The sequence below is a fragment of the Pholcus phalangioides genome, unplaced genomic scaffold, assembly GCF_987345545.1.
Source record: "Pholcus phalangioides strain wild (caught in Gottingen) unplaced genomic scaffold, Ppha-v1.0 ptg000005l_1, whole genome shotgun sequence".
In the NCBI taxonomy this organism is placed as follows: Eukaryota; Metazoa; Arthropoda; class Arachnida; order Araneae; family Pholcidae; genus Pholcus; species Pholcus phalangioides.
In genome coordinates this window covers 8,795,110-8,819,861 of record NW_028301598.1, presented here as the reverse complement: position 1 = coordinate 8,819,861, position 24,752 = coordinate 8,795,110, and the positions used below count along the sequence as shown (strand labels likewise).

At 37.2% G+C, this 24,752-nt stretch overlaps 1 protein-coding gene across 1 annotated transcript in view; it reads right to left on the bottom strand.

Annotated features, from left to right (window-relative positions):
- Positions 1-21,039, bottom strand: part of LOC149086255 (disks large homolog 4-like) — a 186,296-nt gene extending 165,257 nt beyond the window's left edge. Inside the window, exon 1 of the mRNA XM_089232280.1 lies at positions 20,751-21,039. The gene's annotated coding sequence lies outside the window, so the exon portion shown is untranslated. The remainder of the gene's footprint in view (positions 1-20,750) is intronic.
- Between the last annotated feature and the right edge of the window lie 3,713 nt (positions 21,040-24,752).

The following is a 24,752-nucleotide window of genomic DNA, read 5'->3' as shown; positions in this document are numbered from 1 at the left end:
AGCACTTGAGTGGCCTCCAGTGCGGTTCTACATCACTCATGTTACCCGCGGCACATTCTCAGATTATTTAATTGATCCGCGGCATATAGTTACGGATCACTTGAGTGATGCGAGGCACAGTTCCAAAGAACTTAAGCGGCCCTGACACATTTCCAGGTCACTTGGATCCTCGAAAAATTTAGAGATTACCAAAAAGGGTTCTGTAGGGCACTTATCAATAATGGGGATGTTACTTCAGGTGCCCACAAGCTATCGAAAGGTTTTCTCGTTCTTGGCGCACTGAGTAAGACGCTATTAAAAATATTTCATATTTTCATAAAGGGTGGTTGATGAGACGTAAGTATTATCCAAACTTCTTCCCCCCTCTCCTCCCTTGTCATCAAAAGTCAGCAAATCGGAAACCCCCTCCCACCATCGATGACGACGCAATACTTGAACGGCCCCTTAGGATGACGGCGGAAAAAAATTACTATATGCACAACTAAATCAACAAATTAATTATTCACATTAGGTTGATTTTTTTTGACGAAAGATTCCTCATAAAACTATTAAAAAATAACCTTAAATCCCATAGATATATTTTTACTTAATCAAATATCGCAACAGTTATATTCAAACACCACTCAAGGAAACATAATTAAAGGTTTCGAAGGTGAAAAAAAGGGGAAATAAAATATTTAAAAAATTATGATTTTCAAGATACGTACTTTCTTAATGAAAAGAAATTCGTTTCAAAAACATCTTTCGTTCAACGCTTTTTTTCCTTTAATTTTGCATTACCATTAAAACCAAGGTTCTCATTATATATATATATTTCTTTTTTCCCTCATTGAAAGAAACTTAATTCTTCTTCCTCTTCTGAGATTAGAGGATAATTAGATCAAAAAAGACTCTTATTTAATTAATTATCTTTCATGTACCTTCATTATTTTCAAATGAAGAAGACGGTAGTGAAAAGAAAAACTGCTTTTCTTTTAAAACGAAAATAAAAGTTTTCTTAATACTTTGATAACTTAATGATGTTCCAGTAGCGATTTTTTTTATTCCTCGTTTGAGTTGTTGTGGAACGAATGAATGTGGTAGGCATGAAATATGGATTAATAGATCAATCAATTCTATTGGTTAGGTCGTTTGCCTTTCAATAATAATAGGTGGAAAAAGAATAATATGCTTACATGAAATAAATTTTTTAGTGTAATTTTTGGTTAAAAAAAAGTATGGGTATGAAAAATAAAGAGCAGTGATTGGCTGGAAAAAAAAATGTGGGTCGTGCCATCGATATATCGATAAATTTCAGTGCTTTTACGTCCTTTGCTGTTCTTTGACATGGTAGGGATTGGTGCAAAATCTTGGCTTCCCATGCTTTCCTGAGAAAAATTCCCCGCTTTTATGGAACATTTAAAAATTATCTACTCACTTTAAGCCCAAAACTCTTTTTGTTTTCCAAATTTTGTAAACATTTTTATACAATTTAACGAAAACTTTTAGGATTTTTGTTTATGATTTTTTTTTTTAATTTTAACTTTAACAAGATCCAACGTTTTAAAAAATCACGTACATTTGTCAATATTTTTTTAAATGGAATTTAAAACAAAAATATTTTAATCAGAAATCTTCTCGTCGAAGCATTTCACACCTTAACGCTGATCCACACAAAGAAACTTTCAAAACATTTCACCAAATGGTGTATGAAAAATGTTCCTTATATAACCAAAAACTTCGTTTTGAGAAAAGAGTATTTTAGCAGGAAAATATAGCATATATGGGGAGTAAGTGGCTGTAAGTGCTGATGCGGCCTTTATCTCATCAATCATCCGGCGTATAGAGGAATATTTTGCAATTTTGAAGAATGCTCAAAAGGGGTTCTTTACTAGTTTTGAGAGGGAAAATACAGTGTCACAAAATAAAGAAAAATCTAAATTTTTACACGGTCCCTCCTGTTTTCTCTTCCAATCAGAAAGTTGTTGCCATATTTTTCTTAAGGCCAGCAACAAAAAAAAAACCCCCAAGTTTCTAAGTGCAATATTTGCTGAAATATTTGAATTCAAAAATCAGAGAGAAGTTATGAAAGAACAGTAAAAGCGTAGGGACAAAGCTCCTTCTCTCATTTGTGATGTCCTTTTCCAACTTTTCTCCAATTGTTGAATTCGGATATCTCAGCTAATATCGCTCTTAGAAACTTGGAAATTTTTTTCGTTGGCCTCAAGAAAGATAGGGCAACAACTTTCTGATTGGATGTTAGAGCACACGGGTACGGTATAGAAATTTAGATTTTTTTTATTTTGTTACACTTAGTTTCATTCTCAAAACTGGTACAAGGTAATTTTTGAAGGCCTTTTGAGCAATTTTAAATTGAAAATATACCTCTATGCCGGACGGTTGATCAGATGTAGGCCGCATTAGCACTTACAGGACACCCTGTATGTTCACCCAAAAAAGAACACGATAGTCGTATTTATTACTGTTTTCTTTAAAGCAAAATTAGACGGAAAATTCGCTTAAATTTACACAAGAAAAGAAAACTTTCTTCACGAAATTTTAACGGTCATTCAACGATTTTTTTATGACTGAACCAACCCTGATAACCAAAAAACAAATTCTGTTTAAAAATGTTTTAGTTATCTTTGTTGCTAAAATGACGGTATAACTACTTGACTGGTGCGCGAGTGTGTCAAAAGTTATCCACTCAAACTCAAGGCCTAGCAATTAAAAGTTGTTAGCGTAGGTGCTCGAGCAGAGAGAAGATAAGGCTCGTAAATCCTAGTTCTAGGGGGGCAGCCAACTTAATGAAAATGTCCCGTAAGTTGATTAAGCCGAAAGTTCTAGGAACTCCCGGAAATATTCGCCGGATATTTTAAGTTTAATGCCAACGTGTGTGTTCTTTTTAATTAGGTTTAATTCGAAGTGGTGTTGGAGCCTCTGGAAAATGCATAAACATTATGTTGATGTGGGCAAAGCTCCCGCTGTACAAGATATTTTCAGCTTGAGAGCTCTGCTGCTGTAAGCTCGAGATACATAATTAACCTGCAAGTTCACGTATTCGGAGTGCATTTCGGAACTCGAATAGCCTCCAATTATTATGTAAATTCGGCTCGTATTGTTTCGTTTGGCTCGTTACGGCATAACAGTGGTCATGACATGCACTCGAGAACTAATCAAACCGGAACGTGAAATTTGAATTCTATTTCAAACGACAGAGTACATAATAACTGAAATTCTAATCTAGACCTATACAATTTCAAGGACGGTATTTTTGGCGCTATCCGCTCGGAGAAATATATTTGCATATCACAGGTCTGTCTTCAAAAAATTTGTGATGTGTTCAAAAAAAAAAAGTTAAATTATACATTCAGTACATACAATTTATTTTATAGTTTTTTGCTAAAAATCATAAAAACTCAATATTATAAGCGCCCAAAATAATTAACAAAGGGTATAAATGCCTTTTCTTGTAGAGATGGTTTGGTGTGAATCGGGTCGATTATTCAATCAATTGTTTTAATCGCAGTTAAAATTTTTGTTTGAGTTAATCAAGCCGATCAATCGGATTGAAATTTCATTTAAAAGTTTGAGAATTAACTTGATTTATTTGACGAAACCAATTAGATTTCTTATATTATGTTCTTCTAAATAACATTTTGATTAACCAGTTCAACTTTTAATCGATTCCCAACCCCACTTTTTTGTTAAAGAAGCCTTTTCCGCATTTTTCTAACATAAATGCATATTTTAGTATTGTTTCATGTATATTCGTGAATTTTAGAGGCCGTAGTCTGTAGAACGTGAATATTTTGAACATGGGATAACGTCAGAGATTTTCAAAAGAGCAAACCTTTTAACTCTTAGTAGTATTGATTATTATCAGAAACCACCCATTCCCCCAATTCTCTCCGGCCCAGTTGAAATGCAAATAACTTTAAGGGGCTGTGGGAGATAGAAAACTTGGCGTTGACCTGTATTAACTTTGCGCTGGCGGCCGGATGATGTTGGACATGACTGTTTTTGAATACAAATACAACGACCACAACAAGCGAATTTACCAGGCACGTGGTTGAGAAAAAAATGCCCATAAAATGTATGGACGTCGGATATTAACTAAACCACAGCAACACAAAAGAAGAGCATGTATCACGAGAAAAAAGAAAAGAACTAATAACTCATACTTACTACGCAACGCACTGCCCATAAAAAAATATTTATGATTGTCTTATTCTAAGTATGGATAGAGCTTCTCGATTTACTCCAACATGTTTATCGCATTTCTTTTATACGTGTCAATTGTGTTACAATTTACTACCTCCGGGGGTAAGCTATTCCACTTAACAACCTTGTGAGAGAAAAATTCCCAGCGACACCACAACCTCGCATTGTCCCTTACTAATCGATACTGGTGTCTTCTTCATTCATTAGCCCACGCTGCCATCATATTCAAGCTCGTCTGGAGCATCTCCGCATCGCTTGGATTCCAGAATGTCCTCATTAGCTTCACGCCATCTGCGAATTTGTAAGCAATCCCATCGATACCCTGATCGAGTTTATCGATAAAAAGTGTAAAAAAGTATGGGACCAAGGACACTTCCTTGAGGAACTTGACTTGTGATGGCTGTCCAATCAGAGAATTCCCAGTTTATCATAACCATCTCTCAACCACGATCCTATCCAATTCAACAAGTTGCCTCCATTCTCAATCTTATGTAAACGCTTCAAGAGTTTATCACGTTGGACTCGATCGAATGCCTTCTGCAAATCAAGATACACAATGTGTACGATTTTGCCTTTACCCAAATCCTCGGTCACGATATCTTAGAAACGAAAGAGATTGGTTACGTATGACTTCCCCTTCCTGAACCCTGTTTTTGTCATGAATTTCATTAATGCATCTATAGCATCTGACTAAATACGAGGGCGTGGATCAATATTTACTCGTATACTTTTATGGGGGCTAATCGTGGAAGCCATTTAAAGATTCAACGCTCGAAGATTCGGTTTTATAAGCACGAGGAACTGCACAGATGCATCAGAGAACAACATTTTTCTATCATCGCTCTCTTTCGTGTTCGGCAATCAGGAAAGAATCATTAGCCGCTTCAACAAAGTCATTTGAAGCATAACATGCATAAGATTTTCCGAGATTAACGAGTTTAACGGTCAGTGCGCGTTTGGATTCTTGTGACTGGTCCTATTCATACGTCTCTCGTAGTTATTTCGAGTAAACATTCCCGTTAATGACTCAGTTTTGAATCCAGAAACTATCATTTGAACGAAGATAACGGCATGTTTGGAATGTTGCCGTCGTTTGGTATTGAAAAGACTTTTGCCTACAGTTTTCTGAGTCTGTTGATTAACATTCCTATTCCCCGTTTGCTAACGAACGAAGAATTTCGATTCGGTGAATTGAATGCTGAATTTATGGATAATAATTGAATAGTAAGTTGTAAAAGAGAGCTGCTTTTTTCAACGATTAATGTTATACATTAATCTTTCTCCATGCAAAAGGGTATCTAGATTGTGTGTGTAATGTTTTTTGGTTAATCTGTGTGTGAAAGATACCTGTTCTCAACACATATTCCGCGGGTCAAATGTGTCTCTCGGAGTTATCATCTGGTTCGCGGGAGATTATTTTCTGCGCTAACACAACCAAATCATGTGGACATCAATAAAAATATACAGGGTGCATAGAAAACAGGGGTATGCCATTTTACTGACGAGCCGTTGACCTCGAGACATACTTCCATTTAGAAAAAGTTTCCGAATAACGTGTAGTACTCAGATAGGCAATTCATGTTTCAAGGGGTTTTTTAGTTATTAAAATAATGGACACTCACTGCCCCAAAAACCAATCAGAAAGTAGTTGTCCTGTCTCTCCCGATGCCAATAAATATTCCACGTTTCTAAGTGCAATATTCACTGAGATATTTTTGAATTAAAAAAAAACGGAAGAAATTTGGGGAAAAAACAGTAAAACGGATTTTCCTCATTTAGAGATATTTTTTTTTCTAAACTTTTCTCCGTTTTTTGAATTCGAATATCTCAGTGAATATTGCACTTAGAAACGTGGAATTTTTGTTGTTGGCATCAGAAGAGAACAACAACTTTTTACCTGGGATTTGGGGCACACGGGGGAGTGTAAAGTTAATATTTTATTTTAATAACTAAACAACCCCTTGAAACATGAATTGCGTATCTGAGTACTACACGTTATTTGGACTTTTTATAATTGGAAGTTTACCTCTATCATCAACGGTTCCCCAGTAAAATGCTATTCCCCCGTTTGCCATGTACCCTGTATAACTGGGATTATTATCATTGTTTTGAAATGGAAACGTCTTTGAAATCAATGCCTGGTGTGGGGAGGCGATTGCGCCCAAATGAGCAACTGTTTCTGTCGAAGTATTTTCAAACTTCAATGGCTAAAAATAGAAAACGAATCTCGTTATAACGAACACCACGAGACCGGAGAAATCACTTCGTTACAACGAAATTTCGTTATAAAGGATTTCCGAGTTTTTGCATTGTTCCTATGCACGCTTATCTGAGGAATTAGTAAGTTTCTGTTAAAACCAGATTTTTTCTCGCTGTTACGGTATTCGTTAAAACGAGATTCGACTGTATTTGGCTCTTTTAAGGACAGGCTGACCAAAAAGGAAGTCAATTTTCTTTTAACAGCTATACAACCCCCTTGCAATATGAATGAAGTGAATGAAATCTACACGTTATTTCAGAGACGCACTTAGGAGTGCGGTCTCACCTGGCCCCGCGGTTTGGGTGCCCCGCAATTACAGTAGTGGAATTGAAAAATGTACACACAACACACATGTATCGAATATATTTTCGCAATTTCGTGAGTTTTTTCTCATTATTTCTAAAGTTTCATCAATTCTGGGATTTTTTCATAATTAATTCCGAATTTTCAACTGTTCTTTCAGAAATTCGGGGATTATTCCTCTCATTAATTCTGAATTTCGATCATTAAATCTGAATTTCTATTCGCGAGTGGATTCCTGTATATTTGTGATAACGTACGAGTCTTCGGATGCAGGTTCCCCTCCTCGCACAAAATATACAGGGTGGATATCTGATAGCGACAAAGAACGAAACGATGAATTTCTCCGCTGATTATACGAAGTACAGATGACATTGGATACCTAGCAAAGATAATCGGAAAGAAATGTCATTCCTCTGTGGGAAATCGAACCACTAACCTCGCACTTTCCGGGCGCGTGCTCTACCATCGAGCTTCCGCCATCTGGTGGATAATTTCATTACCATCTGCTGCCGAGTTAGGAGACTGTTTCTTTGGGCTGAACGGGACTGCGCAATAGACAGTGTTCTTGAGAAAGAAGATGTCTGCTCTGTGCAGCTTAATGGTAGAGCCCGAGCCCTGAAAGTGCGACGTCGGCGGTTCGATTATCTTCGCTTGTTATCCAGCGTCATCTGTACTTCGTATAATAAGCGGAGAGGTTCATCGTTTGAGTTTTGAAACCTTTTTGCTTTTTTGGTTTTGTAAAAACTGATGAAAAGGAGGGGATACCTAACTCTTGTTTCTATCAAACCCTTCAAAAACAAATGTACTCAAGATGGAGCATTTCTTTAGTATCATGTGATAAGTGACGATGTAGGATCGACATTTCGTCAAAAAAAATATGTTATATTCAAGTCTATTTTTACAGGTTAGTTCGCTTCACATCTTCATACTAACGTATTTAATTTTTATAAATTTAATATTCTTTGTGTCGATCCTGCATCCGACGTTTAAAATTATTATGTACTGTGTGTTTCTATTTTTTGCTCCACCATCAATTTCTTATTTAAAATATATGTGTGCTTTAAAGAAAAACCCTTTTCGCTCCGGTACCTGTTACCGTCATTCGAATTTGTTCCATTCAAAACCTCTTCCCTTTTTCCCTCTTGTCGTTTTTTCCCACTTGGCTAGCTTGCTACTACTGGCGGGAGATATCGAATCCAACCCTGGGCCTAGGGTCAGCCACTCCCCAACACGCTCTCAAAATAGATCAAATCCTTCGTCTGAATCTTCGACTCTTTCGGATAACTCATCCATTCTCCGTAATATTCAAGACACCGAGGTAGCCATTCTTGACAAACTTACCCTCCTCAACCAAAAACAGGACTCATTCAGTCATCAGCTAAGTGATCTATCCCAACGTCTTAGTGCAGTCGAGGAGAAAATTTCTCCAGTAGAGGAACTCCAAAGCCAAGTCTATGACCTCTCCTCTAATCTCTCTGAACTCCAATCCTCCCTTACCAATAAAGTCATCGATCTTGAGGATCGTTCTCGACGGGATAACTTGATTTTCCGAAACATTCCTGAAGAATCTGACTTCGAGTCCCCCTCCACCCTCGAATCCAAAATCATCCAATGTTGTTCTGATCACCTTGACATAAATATTTCACCTAGTGAGATAGACCGCTGTCATAGAATAGGTTCCAAAAAGACCCACGGATCCAGACTTTCCATAATAAAGTTCAACAAATTTAAAATCAAAAGTGAGATTCTGAAAAATGCCTCCTAACTTAAAAACAGCAACATATCTATCTCAGAAGATTTCTCCTTCGATACACGCAAGCTTCGTGGTCAAATTTGGAGAGCCAGTCAAAAGTTCCGTGACGAAGGCATTAAAGTAAAACTTATTCACAATTTTGAACTCATAAATAACACCAAATATGTCTGGGATCCCGATATTAATGATATCCGCCCCATCTTCCCCGCTCATGCTGCTTCGTACCCTTCTTTGCCCTCCCTCTCCTCCCATATTTCCCCTGTACCCCCTTTAGGCTACTCCCCACGAGCAACCCTTCCGTCTACACAACCTCCAAATTAAAAAATACCTTTCAGTTGGGAACTATTAACACTCGCAGCCTGAAAAATAAAACTGATTTTCTAGAATCATTCTTACTCATCCATAATCCCCATTTTCTTGGTGTTACAGAGTCATGGATAAATAATACAATCTCTAATTCCGAAATTTTGCCACCTGATTACAATGCTTTTCGAAAGGATAGAAACTCTCGGGGGGGGGGGCGGGGTCTTACTCACTTTCAAAAATTCTATCCCTTTAACTGAAATTCTATTAGATTCCGAACTCGAAATTGTTGGAGCCGAATGGCTTCGACCCAATTGTCCCCCACTTGCCATCTTTTCTGTCTATTTCCCTCCCTCTATTGATTTCCACCTTTTTGGAAATTATTCTTGAAAAATTTTACAATACACATTCTATTCTTATCTCTGGAGACTGGAATCTTCCCGGCATTGACTGGAAAAATATGGAATCCCTGTCCGGCAATCACAGAATTAATAACAAAGTCTTAGATATCTTCCTTAAATTTAACTTGGTCCAATCCATTTTAGAACCCACAAGAACCACCCTCTACTCCAGCTCTACCTTAGATCTCATTGCTACCTCCAATCGAATTTCAATCCTTTCCACTTCCATCTTTGAGGGTTGCTCCGACCATAATATCCCAGTCATTAACTTTTCCCTCCACCACTCTATCCCATCCTACAAACTCGCCCCTAAACGTAATTTCAACAAGGCAAATTATCCACTTATGCAAAATATTTTTCGCTCTCACTTCAATGATTTCTTATCCACACCCTCTGGACCTCATTCAAATGTATTATAAACAAATGCTTCACTACAGTTCCAATTAAAAAAGTTTCTCCTAAGTCTTTTTTTAATCCGTGGATCACCAGAGATATTATTCATTTAAAGAGGAAAATCCGCCGAATCGCCTTCAAATATAAAACCAACAAATCCAATTCACTCAAATCTATAATTTCAGCCTCCACCCGAGACCTCAGAAACCTCATTTCCGTCCAAAAGTCCAGATACCTTTCTCATTCTCTACCCCATTACTTAAAAACCAATCCAACAAAATTCTGGAGTTACCTTAGACCTAAATCTGTTGGTCCCACTTCCCTCAGAAGTTCAAATAAATATATATCTTCTCCCTCAGAGATGGCTACCGAATTCAATTTAGCTTTCTGCTCGGTTTTCACAATAGACCCCTCTCCTCCCCAATACTCTTTTTTTGATTCCATCCACAACTCACCCCCAATATCCTTCTCGAAACAAGGTATCCTAAAACTTTTGAAAAAACTGAAACCCCATTCTGTTGGCCCCGACGACATCCCAAATTCTATTCTTAAATTCTGTGCTGATGAAGTCGCCGAATATCTTTTAATCCTGTTCAATGTTTCACTAAATTCTGCTACCCTCCCGAACGACTGGAAAATCAATAAAATTATTCCTATCCACAAATCGGGTCCACTTTCCAATCCCCTTAACTTCAGGCCAATAGCAATCACCTCCTCCTGCTGTAAAATCTTCGAGCATATTGTAGCAAAAGAAATCCGTATCCACTTAGACTCCATCAGCTTCTTTTTCCCCAACCAACACGGCTTTAGACAATCTCTCTCTACTACCTCTCAACTGGCCCTCTTCATCCACGACCTCTCTGAAGCCATTGATAAAAACCTACAAACTGATATCGTATTCCTAGATTTCTCTAAAGCCTTTGATAAAGTTCCCCACGATAAACTTCTTCTCAAACTCTCACGCCTTAGCCTTAACGTTCAATTACTTAATTGGGTGGAGGCTTTCCTAAAACACCGTAAACAGTTTGTTCATTTTAATGATCATAACTCATCATCCACCTCCGTAAAGTCTGGGACCTCTCAAGGATCGGTCCTCTCCCCGTTACTTTTCCTAATTTATATCAATGACCTTCCACAATCCTTCAACTGCACCACTAGACTATTTCTGATGACTGTGTAATTTACCGTATCATTCACCTTCAATCTGACCAAGAACTTCTCCAACATAACCTGGCTTCCATCGCCGACTGGTGTTCCCTATGGCAAATGCCAATGAATATCTCAAAAACGGTTCACATGAAAGTTACCCGTAAACTTCTTCCTCTTGATTACTCCTACTCCATCAATCATTTACCGTTATCCCAAGTTTCTCATATCAAATACCTGGGTGTCATTATTTCAGCCGACCTACGTTGGAACAAACACATCGACTATATTTACCAGAAGTGTCTTAGCAAACTTTTCTTCCTCCGCCGCAATCTTAAACACTCTACTCGGGATATCAGACTTCTCTGTTACCAAACTTATATCTCCCCCGTCCTCTCCTACGCCGCTGAAATCTGGGACCCCTACACCTCCAGTAATATAGACAAACTTGAATCAATTCAAAATAAATCCGCCCGATTTGTTCACGACTGCTGGTCATCTTTCATTTCTGTGTCCGAACTTAAAAATGAACTTCATCTCCTCCCCCTCTCTACTCTTCGTCTTATTTCTCGATTAACATTGCTTTATAAAATTTTCCATGGTCATTTCAACTTTGATACTTCTGGTGTCTTGGCCAAACCATCCTACATCTCTAGAAGACTCGACCATTCCCTTAAAATAAAACCAATTTCTGCTTCCACTGACTGCTTTAAATACAGCTTCTTTCCTCATACCATTGGTGAATGGAACAAACTCCCATGCTCTATTGTTGAATCTCCCTCTATCACTAGTTTTTTATCCAATATCAAACAATATCTTTGCCATTCTCAATCGCATCCTCTTGTATAGGCCCAAGGGCCAACAATATTGTACAAATAAATACAAATAATAAGTAGAAATGAATTACATTTTGTGGTTAGATAATACCAGGAAACGACTGAGATGTATGTTGACCTAAAATTGCAAAAAGGAACCACGGCTCTATACGCGTTTCGGAACTATATGAAGTTCCTTCATCAGTAGCGATAATGAAAAATACTCCTTATAGCGGGAGTTACTCGCTGTTGTAGACAAAAGAGTCGAATTATTTATTTTCATTTCATTCTTTTGTATACAACAGCGAGTAACTCCCGCTATAAAGGCTATTTTTCATTATTCTTACAACTGATGAAGAAACTTCATGCAAGGAAACATTTTATTTTCTGGATATTATGCTGAGGTGAACTCGGAAGAAAAGTCATCTTGTCTCCGCCGGGACTCTCTCGAACTTAGGCCCTCTTGCATACCGGGCAAGCATACAGTTCCGAAACTCTTTTTTTTGCAATTTCAGGTCAACATACGTCGGTCGTTTCCTGGTATTATTATGTGATAATTTTTATTGCATACCCAGAAATTTACCATTTAATTCTGAGGAAAAATGATGTCAACGAAGCTTTTTCGGCAGACAGATTCTAGGAGTTGGTCGGCCAACATGTCGAGTATGAGTATGCTGTAACTCTCTCTTCTACCCCGGGTTGAGGGCCCCTAATGATGACTGGTGGGTGAAGGAAATCATCGTTAAGACCTCTAATGGAGATGTATGGGTGAGTGAACCAAAGTTATTGTCACTGAGAGAGAGCTTGTGTATTGTTATCTTACCCTGTTTTCGTAAATGCTATTCTCCGTCCTTAAGTGAAAAATTAGAGTAATAAAAACAAAACGAGTTTAATGTTAACATACAACAAATGTAGCTTGATCATTTTTCACAATTTCTGTACCATATCATGTCGCGCAAATGTTTGAGACAGTCGCGCCGCGACAATGATAGTAAATTACATCTATGGTGATAGGACCAGGACTGTGCACGGTTAGAAAGAAATCTGGCGAAAAAGTGTCATTTCACTTTCTTCCAAACTGAGCTATCGCAATGGACAATTTACTACCGAGTGAGTTGTGCCGGAAGTGCAAGTGTGTAAACCTAACAACGTGAGTGCGTATTGTTAGATTTTTCACTGCTGCCATCTATATTTCAGAAGTGAAGTGAAATGATTGAATAATTGTAACGATTGCGGACCAGTTCCTCTCTGTGGCGAGACATTTTAACGGGGAGATCGCCTCGCATTCACGCCTCGAAGTTGGGAGCAGCAGATAACCAAATTCAGTAGACCACTACTGTGGGGTTCGAACGCGGGACCTCGCGATGAGAGTTCGTCACTATGACCACTCGACCACCACAACGGCAAGTGCGAATGCTAATAAACATGTGTTCCGGGATGTTTGATAACTACTTGACTATTGAGTCTCGTGCTCAACCCATGTCCCACGGGTCAAATGTGGCCCGTGACTTCAATCCTTATTATTCAATCCTTAACATTCTCACTTCAATTAAGTGGTCCGCGTCACATTTTCAGATCACTTAGGTAGCCCGTGGAACATTCACAGATTGCTTAAATGACCCGTTGAACATTAAAAGATGACCTGTAGCGATGTTCCAAATCCTTTAAGTGGGTCCGCGGCACATTTCAATATCATTTATATGGCCCTCGGCGCAGTTCCGGATCATTTGAGCAATACATTTACAGATCAATACGTGGCCCCCGGCACGTTTTCAAACCAATGAAGTGGAAAACACTCTTCTAAAGGTCAGGAACCCTCGAATGCATATATACTCTACCCTGTCCCACGGCCCAAATATGTCCTTCTAAGTCATCATATGTGTGCCCGTGAAAATTAACTGATTGGCATATTTGTAGATTACTCGAATTACCCACGGCATATTTAAACGATTTCCAGATCACTTAAGTGACCCAAGATAACCGGTTCCAGAGCACTCGGAGCGGTCCGTAGCACATTACGAGATCACTGGAATGATCAACGGAAAATTTACAGATGTATTAAGTGGCCCGGGATTCATATTTAAACCCGTAAAGTGGCCCGCACTCTCCTGAAAGGCGAACACCTTAGCTGTAGACATATACAGGGTGATTACAAAAAAACTATCCCGACATATGGGCCCCTAACTATCATACCATTCACAGAAACTGAAAAAAATTTTGGCACAAGGTATTTTGATGTATGCGCTCAAGAATGATATGGAAAACAACAGTGTCACTCTAACAGTTACAGTGAGAAAATTTCGAAAATATCAAATGGCAACACCAAGTTTTTTGCATTGGAATGTGATCTCCATTGTGAAAAATCCTAAATAGCGTTCGAACGGCAACTGTAGCATGAAAATCACCGGCGGTAGATAGGCTAAAAGTGAGGACAACCAATAAGGACAGAGAAGCAGCATAAAATGAATTATTTTATTGTGTTTCACAAATTTTCCACATGACCTCCTTCACACACGATGACACTTTGCATGCGGCGGATGGTGGATAGCACTGCAGCACGTACCATGGCAATAGGAATCTCTTGAATCGCAGTTCTGATGGCATATTTCATATCAGATGCAGTTTGCGGACGACACTTTGGATTTCAGATATCCCCACAGCCAGAAATCCATTGGTGTGAGATCAGGAGACCTTGGTGGCCACGGAAACGGGAAATGACGGGAGATAACTCTGTCACCAAACTGTTGACTTAAGACACGTTTGACTGAAGACCCTACATGTGGAGGAGCGCCATCTTGCATCCACACAACTTCAGATAGAGCATTTTGCCGTTGCAATGCGGGAATCGCGTAACGAGTTAACATGTCCAGATAGCGAGCACTCGTTACTGTACATGTTTGCAGATCAGCGGCAGTAATCTCTTCAAAAAAGTAATGGCCGAGGATGAACGTACTCGTTATACCACACCACACTTTTTCCTCGTGTAATGGACGTGCAAGCACATCATGTGACATCATGTGGATTATTGTCTGCCCGGTACACACAATTTTTCGAATTCACGTTACCAGTTAACGAGAAATGCGCCTCATCTGTCCACAGAATGTGTAAATGCCAGCTGCTATCTTCATCGTACCGGATAAGGAATTGATTCGCAAAATCTAGCCGTAATTGATAGTCTCCCGCTTCCAACATCTGGACACGCTGGAGTCGATACGGAAACATGTTTAGAACAGAGCGCAGAATCTTGCGGACAGTTGAATTCGGCAGATTCAGAACACGTGAAACACCGCGTGCACTTGCGGGACGAACTGTGCTTATCGTCTGATGAACTTCTGCAACAGCTTCCACGGGAACGGAAGGTCGTCCAGACCGAGGTCGATCGCATGTGCAACCAGTTTCTTCAAATTTATGAATCAAGTCCCGTACAGCTTTGACAGTGCACGGGCCTCGCCGTAGTCCATGGTTTCTGCGGTAAACACGCAATGTGTCTGCGGCATTTTGTCCATTCAGGTAATAAATCTTTACGATTTCCCCACGTTCTTTCCCTGAAAGCGGCATCTTGTTCGGAATGGCAGAAAGCAACATACGTGGCTCGCATTTCGCGGTGCCTTTTCTTTCACCTACGTGACGACGTCAGTCATGACTGTGTCTTACGTAGAACCCGAAATTTGTATTTCTTGGTTACTTCTTCTCGTTTTGTGGAGGACTAATCAGGCTGGGATCTCAGCCGAAGAAATGGTGTGACGAATGAAACGAACATTAATGCTCTGGTGCACGGCAAAGTCCTTTTTACTTTTTTCTTGCCTAGCTCCGGGGATTTTCGTGCTACAGGTGCCATTCCAACGCTATTTCGTGTTTTTCAGTATGGAGATCACATTCCAATACAAAAAACTTGGTGTTGCCATTTGATATTTTCGAAATTTTCTCACTGTAACCGTAACTGTTAGAGTGACACTGTTGTTTTCCATATCATTCTTGAGCGCATACCTCAAAATACTTTATGCCAAAATTTCATTCAGTTTCTGTGAATGGTATGATAGTTAGGGGCCCATATGTCGGGATAGTTTTTTTATAATCACCCCGTATATATATATATATTATGCAAATGAGGTACCCTGAATGCTATCACATGAGAAAAAAATGTATTCGCAATATTTAAATCACATGGACTGTTGCATTCCATTGAACACACTATTTATATGATTTACATAGATTAGAACAGTTAAAAAAATTCGATTTATTGCTTGCCAACTTCCTTTTCCATCATTGTTGGAAATGACCGCAAGATGTCTCTTCATGTCTATAATCACCCCGTATATTGAATATTTATTCTCATGTCAAATGCGTATTACAACCTTTTCTTTCGTGTCCACCCTGTGCAGGGCAAGATTAATTTTCTGACAGGTCACTCTGGTCTATCAAGCAAAGACTTCGCAATGAACGTCTTGCCCGTGGATTAAGGTTATTTACCGATCAAATAACCAACGGTTCTAATATTAAACGCTTTCCCGCGTCCACCGTTTACTCTCAACTTGAGATGGTATTGAAAGTCTTGCGAGAGAGGAGTATTAAAAGATCCCCCACACGTGTGACAATGCTACGCTTCGCCTATTTTATCTGTGAATGCTGTAATATTCGGTTGGACCATTTGCTTTCATCTCCACAGTTTCTATTCTTTATCATCATACAAGGTCATTGTACAGGATGTTGCTTTGAAGTGTCGACAAACTCAGATGGGTGATGTTAGGCATCAAGAGGAACCAAAATAGGCATAGAACATGGTATCGCAAACCACGTTTAGTCCGTGAAAATGGCAAAAATAGTTATGATGGGTGTGACGTGTCGAGTGGCATAAAAATGCCAATAAAAGTAGAAAACATATTTATTTGACAGCATGATTATATAACACAGCCTGTGGTGTCAACAGTTCCTGTAATCATTCCTCCTAACGTCTACCTTCTGGCATTGAACTATGCTACACAAACTGTATTGTAATCATTGTCAAATAATTGTTTTTTGTATTTATTATTGGCCTTTCTGTCCCACTCGACACGTCACACCCGTAAGTATTTATGCTTACCCCCTCATAAGTACTTATGCGATTTCACCGACTGAACGCAGTTTGCGATACGATGTTGTGTGCAAGTTTTGTTCCTCTCGATGCCTTAATACCAGCGCTCTGAGTTTGCTGCCACTTCAAAGCAACACCCTGTATATGCTCAAGTTTACTACGTGTGAAGTATAAGGTGGTGGTAAAATGTTTGACAACCGAAAAACCACTTGTAAAAATATCTTGAAAACTTGCGCTTGTTTTTAGATGCATGAATATTTTAAGAGTGATAAATGGAAGTGGCATTAGTTGAAGTATAAACATTCAGAAAAAAATTGTTGAAATTATAGTTAAAGTCAAAACCTGGAATAAAAAAATAAGGACACGCGTAATGTCTGATATCGAAGAAAGAAATTTGCTTTTTTCTCATGTTCGCGTAATAACAGTCGAGACTGTTTTGATCAGTGATGCGTTGTCAAACCATTTTTTTTTCCTGAAAGTGTGAAGATGCCAAAGGCAACATAATTATTGCACACTGAAGGGGCGAAAACTCAGACGAAACATGAAATGGCCAGAATAATGAAAATTTTGAAGGCTGTTGTGTGTGTTTGATTGACAGTTTCTCTTAAATGGGCCCGAGAATTATGGACTGAAAAAGTGCTCAAGAAGGCCTCTTTCGCTTACCAGGTCAGAAAAACACGACTATCCACAGGTTTAACCTGAAAAAAATTAAGCTCTGATGTAATTCAGAAGGAATAAAACTTGCACTGCACACGTCAAACTATGCTTAACGTGATTAAAAAAAAACTGAAATGTAGTTGGTATGCAACTCTAGTATGCAAACCCGAAATACAAACCTCCCCCTTACGAAACAGCGCAGACAAAAGCGATGTCAATAAGCCAAACAGCATTTATATTTTGGTGCGCAGTAGGATAAGTACTTTTCATGGACGGAATGGATGGGTTTTAAGTATCACTGACCTATGCAATGACAGTCATATTTTGGAAATGTACGCATATTAAAACAGTTTCGACAGAATTCCTATTTTCTGAGGTATCTTTTGGAGTTTCGGTTTCAATAGAACAATGCACCTGTCACAAGGTTTCAAAGTTTAAAAGGTGTTGATTTGGAGCCAATTCAGTGGGTGGTCATCGGGAAGTCCTTTTCTTAATCCTTATAGATGTGACAGTCTGATTCATGGTACGACGAATCAAACAACTTGGATGATAGTTAGAGAAATAGTTATTTACGGCTTTTTTCTATCAATGACATCCCGAAAGATAAAATTTTATAATGAAAAAAGTGTTTCTTTTGTTTAAAGCAAAATTTCAAACACATAATTTTTGATTGCTCTTATACTTTTTTCCATAGGTTTTAGGCTTTACTATAATGTTAAATTTTTTTTTCCTGAAGCAATGCAGTTCTCATCCATCTTAAGTCCATCTTCGATTTTGGACCGGGATTCAGATGAAGAACTGTTCAACAGGAGCTAATCAATCATGAAACAATCTCTTTTTTAATCTTTAGATAATTTTTTTTAAGTAACACGCATTCATTAATGCGCAAGCGGGATAATATCTTAGTATTTTTTAGATCCTCCAACATTGCCTGAATTTCACATTTTATTCCATTTACTAACATTTCATCGAAGATGAGGACATCGGGTTTGGGGAACCTTTGGGTGTCGGTGAAGCGACTGCAGGTTATCCGGGAGTTTTGGATGAGAAAAAAAAAATTATCTTCTTACAATGCAAAATGTAGGACAGTATTTTGTGTTGGAGTCCGTGGGTTGAATCTTATTGGCAAAAATGGTCCATGGAACTCAAAAGGAGGTTGAGAAAACCTGGCTTAGGAGGATTGTATGTGGTCTGGGGGGAAATATACACGGATCGTACACCAGTAACTGCACTGTGATATTCTGAAACACATCAATGTCCGCAGTTGATGATAAGTCCAACGACCATTCAGACATCTGCCATTTTCTTTTCATAACATGTCGATCTCATCAAGAAAATGCCAGGGCTAGTGTATTTAGTGGTTGCAAGTCCAGCAGAGTTCGAAAAATTCAAGAGGTGCACTGCCATACACAGCGTTACTAGGCTGGGCGAAGGTGCGGCTTGTGGTATTAAACACAACACTATATTCATTCTCTATCAAATGTGTTTTTGGTATTATTTACGAGTATCTAGAACAAATTAATTTGATTTACAATGATTCATATGGAAACAATTGCCTCGGTTTTTGTCGGTTTCGGATTTCGCCGATTGTTTTCGAACGGATTATCGACGAAAACCGAGGCATCACTGTAGTTTGTTGAGGAATGTGCAATGGGGGCGCCTAGATATAACAAAGAAATTGTTATTATTTAAACATATAGGGGATGTTGTAGTGCGTGTGCACTTCAGGTTACACTTCTCTTGATATGGTTTATATAGATTTTTGAATAATTTAAGAATGCCATTTATTGTTTGCTAACTTGCTTTTCTATAATTGTTGAAGATTACACATCATATGTCTCCTCCACATGCAAAAACTCCCTCCAAAATTCAAGGGTCATAAACTGTTCTTGCTTGGCTTGTCAAGAAATAAGAGACGTGCTCTAGGGTGGTTGGAGAATCCAGATGTGGATAAAAGAATCGGCTTGGGGTGCAAAAGTTGTCTTTTAAGCATACTAGCATATAAATGCAAATTTTTTTCAATTCCAATTCAATTTTTTTTAAATGCCCCAACACTTGGATATTGGCCAAAAATCGATTTTTATACAAATTTTGAATAAAAAGAGTTAAATAATTGATTTCACGGGGAAAATAGTATAGGCAGAGAATGAAAAAGTATTTGTTGTTTATTATTAAATGTATAAAATTATTTAGTATAGTAAAAGTTGGAAGCCATGGTAAAAGTTGGAAGGAATGGTGAAAATATTCATGCCATACCCAAGCAGTTGAAAGATGCATTCGCCTAGTGTCCGAGGCGTCGGAAAGTGTGTGTGGAGAAAGAAGAGACACGGCTTCATATTGAATAGGATAAAATCAAGAAGCCATAATCAAACATTTCCATACCAAAAAGCATTACAACACATTTAGAAATATGTAAATCACTTCAAATGAATACAATTAAAAAAGTCATTAGATAAGTTTCATAAGTATTATGATTTATTGCCTTGATTTTTAAATTTATACTTCATGTATTACTATAAAATTATTATGATTTATAAGTTTATACTTTATTACCTGAATACACCACAAAATTTATAAAAAAATTTCATTAATTTACAATTTTTAATACATTTTCATAAAAGTGTGAATTTTTAACTATTTTTGGGTTTCTTAGGCCACCAGAAGATATGAATGGATTTCAATAAAAAGAAATTATGCAAAATAATACACCCAAGACACAACTTTCCCACGCCAAAAAAGTAATTTCGAAAAAAAAATATTGCCCTATACTTATCGATCCACCCTAATGTGCACTTTTGAGCTATTCTGTTCGTAATTATAAAAACTTCACGAACAGTTCACAAGTAAAAATCGAATATTAAGGACTTGCTCAAAAATATACAAAATGCCTTTATTAGAATAATATACGAAACTCGTGTTGCTTTTGAGCAACATATACAATATTTGCAACATTTCCAAATAAAAGGTTAAATCACCTGACAATACTGGGTGCATTCGCAAAAAGTTGCGTAACGAAACCATTTCAACGCTAATATCTTAGGGGCATTCAGAATATATCTTGGTCAGACAAATCCAATGATGACACTCCGGTTTTAATAGCTATTTTGATCTGGGCATCAGGCTCGCGGGCCACATTCATAACGAAATTGTTTTACTCTATATCTCGAGAAGTTTGAAATGCAAATAAACGACTTTGGTATCTTCTGTTAGCTATTCCAAAAGCAAATCCGATGATGCCGATTTCATTGCCAGTGTCTACCACGCGATTTCCGGACGTACCAAGAACGTATTCACGTCAAAACTTGCGGCCGTATCAATAACCCAAATATTTTCATAAATAAAAAAATAACAATAATAAAAGAAATTGCGTGCTTTCAACAAAATTCAAATTTTCTTCTATATTATCACAGTATATATTTTCAAAAATAATCGAATTAGATCTTACCTTTTCAGTCACCTAATCCACAACAGCATGCATTTCAATTCACCATGGTTCCAATAACATGATCTTGAATCCGAATAGAACAAATCCTATATATTTTTTTAAGTTCTCAACAAGAAAATTAATACAACAGATACAAAATCATTCAACGTTGTTGCTTTCGTTCGTTCATGGATCGCGTAGTGAAAAAAGAAGCAATTGATGATGTATTTCTGTGGCTCAATTCGGACAGATAGAGACGTCCTCTTATTGTTTCTTTTTTAGTATTATCTCGTGAAAGATGGAAACAGCTCCGTCAGATGACACAACACGACGTGATATAACATATCCAAGAGAGAAATCATTTGTTATCGTTGGAAGTCGTAATGGCGGGAATTGGAGCTTGGAAGTTCGCCAAATACATGGCCAAAGGTGTTTGGTTCTCTCTCGGATGTAAAGTGCTTTTTTTTTCAAAATTGCGTGGGAGGAAATGTATATGAGTGTCTCGTACATCTCCCGGAGCGAACGTTATCTATTTCCACGAGAATATCTATCCGTTTCCCTTTTTTCCCGGAAAATCATCCATTTAATGAGGCGAAATTGCATTTTCTCATCGATTAATGTTTACCAACTTTCATCTTCGAGTGGTATATACATATTCCAATTTTTTTTTTGTTTCAGATATGTGCATCGTTTATTAAAATTTCTACGAATTCAATTTTATCGCTTCCTTCGATTTAAATGAATGATATCATGAATACGTTTCCATTCATCAACAGATGTGAAGTGAGATTATAGTAGAACGAGAATATTCTGAGAATTTGCGTCACAATGCAAAAAATTGGAGAATAATCTATAGAATATTATATTTTCTTTTAAATAATCACAAAAGGTTACTCATTTTGTTTATAATTTGTGATATAATTCGGCTTTAATTGGCTGAAAATTTTAAAACAAAAAAGTTTTTTCATAACCACCTCATAATGACTTTCTTCGAGAATATTTTCTCACAATATCAATAGCAATTTTATTCATTTGTTTTCATATGGGTCATAGGCCCGTTACGAAGATTGAAAACACATAATTATTAAAAATATATCATGATTTTCCACATAAAATAAATATCAGAAAGAAACATAATTGTTGATCAATGAGAAGGAGAAACAAAATTAATTTCAAACAAAAGAAAACAGACGTTGTTGAAATAATTGTATATATCTAATATAAAAATTTTATTGGTTGAGTTAGTGTTAAATGATTGCACAGTATTAATCCCTATCCAATCCAACTGATAAATTCACAGTGTGGCAAAATAATTGTTACGGTAAAACTTTGAAAAGAGGCAAAATGTGCAAAAATTTTACCATTGAGTCCAGAGAATTTCAAAACGTACAGATTCCATCACAATTATAAGAGAGTGTAATTTCACAATCGTCACTCAGAAACGGTGAACTAGATCTCAGTGGGAGTAATACACAAACAATTTTTAACGGTAAATTAAAATATGCCTCACTTAAAAAGGATGGAAATTAAATGCTGATAATGTGGGAGATACAGTAAAACCTCGATAAGTCGTCACCTCAAAATATCGAAAAATTATGACGGCTTAAGCGGAGTTCCGTCAGTTTTAATGCGCAATATTATGAAAATCGTATAAATTTAAAGTAATATGACATTTATTAAAGAATGAATCAAAATAACAATATATTAATAAAATTTATAGATTGCGGAAGAAAAAATAATCGCAATTTTTTATCTCTTATTACTTAAATTATTGTGGTGAACTGTACCGTACACTTTGATTTATACTAGTAATTTTTAATTTAGACTAACCGAGCAACTGTTTGAATAAGTAGCTTTTCTTCATAATAGAACTCTCTATTGCACATAAATTTTACATATACAACAAATTTAATTTTAATGTTTGAATTATTCATCAGTAGTTCATGATACAACTAAAAAGTAATCTCGAACACTTTTGACTTGGTGGAGGGGCCCTGGGCAGGGAAAAGTAAACAGAAGACCTCAGCTTGGGAAAGAATGTCTAATTTTTTTCAACAAAGATATTGTGTTTAAAATTCAAGCCCCAAATTAGTAGAGTCCATGCTTTCTATGATTATTTATTATCTGTGCCCGCGTTTCACTTTGACTTTAACTTTATTAATTTGATTCTTTGATTTACGTAAATTTTGATTTCCTTGCACTATATGTAATCTTTGACATATCAAAAAATTTTTGTTTTGCCGGAGATGCCCTGGGGGGGGACAGAGCTTCGGTGTGTCGCGGTTTGTCCAGTTTCTCCAATGGAGCCCAGGCAGAAATGAGATCTAGCTTGAACAGTCCCCCAACGTTCCAAAGACCTTAGTCGGCAAATGAACTTCCCCAGCGCAACTTTCGTTACTTAAACTGTTCCGTTTGGGTATATAGAATTTTATGGTGACTTTTAAGCATATGGCAATGCTGTTAACAAGCTCTTTTTTTAATGGGAGCCAAAAAAATAGTCTGTTCCTCTTTCTCAAAGTTTTTCATAGTGACGACTTAACCGAAATTAGCGACGAGTAAACGAGGGTTTAATAACATTGTGATCTATGAGAGCTGAAAGGGTCTGAAGAAAAATTACGACTTAACGAGATTTTACTGTATATTGAGTTTAGAATATAGTTAGGTTGTATAATCTTTGCGGTAATCGTAAGTTATAATATGATTTAAAATAAGAGATATAGCGCGCGCTTAATATCGGTAATAGGCAGACGCAACACATAAGCATAGCCTAAAATATGTTTTACTTGAGAAACCCAGTTGAAAGTTGTGTTGTCATTTTTCTGATTGTTAAGAGCAATAACACATTACTCAGTCAGCCTGTTATCACGAAGATTGAGAACGCATAAATTAAAACATAAATACTAATTCAATTACTGATCGCTTTAGTGTTAGCCGTCCAGTTTCATATCGTTTATACAACGCGGTGTGTTAACTTTCTCAATCGATATATTTATTCTTTTCAAGAAAGTCAACTGAACCTTTCCGGTTTCGTTATGGTAGTTACGACTCCATACGCCATCTCTGTACAATAACAGTGAGGTCACAAGTGAATTAAATAAATTTAAATGGGGTTCTCCAAGATTAGATGTTAGGTTCACTCTATCTCTCGGATGTGACGTGCATTTTCTTTTTGCGAAATTGCGTGAGAGGAAATGTATATGAGACTGTTTCGTACATCTCCCGGAGCGAACGCTATCTATTCCCACGAGAAAATCTATTCGTTTCTTTTTCCTCGGAAAATCGTCCAGTTAATGACGTGAAATTGAATATTCTCATCGTATAATGTTTACCCGACTTTCATCTTCGAGTGGAAACAAATTTCGAAAGTTGCAAAAAATGAAACTTTATTAATATTTTTTACGAATAGAGGTATCCGATACTTTCTTGTCACTTTTCTATAAAATATTACTGTAGTGAACTTTAATAACATTTGTTGATATAAAGTGTCTCAGAATGGTTTAAAACAATAATAAATTTTGGACTGGACTACATATGTCATTTTCTATGAAAAAACCATTTATATGTCAAATTTGAACCAAAAAAATCCAAGTTATATTAGAAACACGATTAAAAAACATTAGTCGAATGGAATGTTTTGTTATTTTCACACAGTATGTTTAGCTTGTGATGATGATTATTATCCAAAATTTTAAGGATTGCATGTTATGATCATAAGTTATCCCCAAATCTGCTGATATACGTGTGAATTTTTTGAAATTTCATTCTAGAATGTATAAAATACTATAATATTAAATTTCGTTTATAAAGTACTATAATTAGAAAACGGTAAGGCGTTGTTTCTCAAAGTCTGCGTCACAGCTCCTACAGGTGTCGCGGGGAGCTGGAGAGAGACATGTGTTTGTGATAGATATTCATTTGTGTTGCATCTTGGGTATTTGCCTCATTCGTCGACGATGTTTTGAGTATTATTAGGCAAAGTCATCTCTATTCTTTTCCGTATTGATTTGTGAACCTATTTATGGT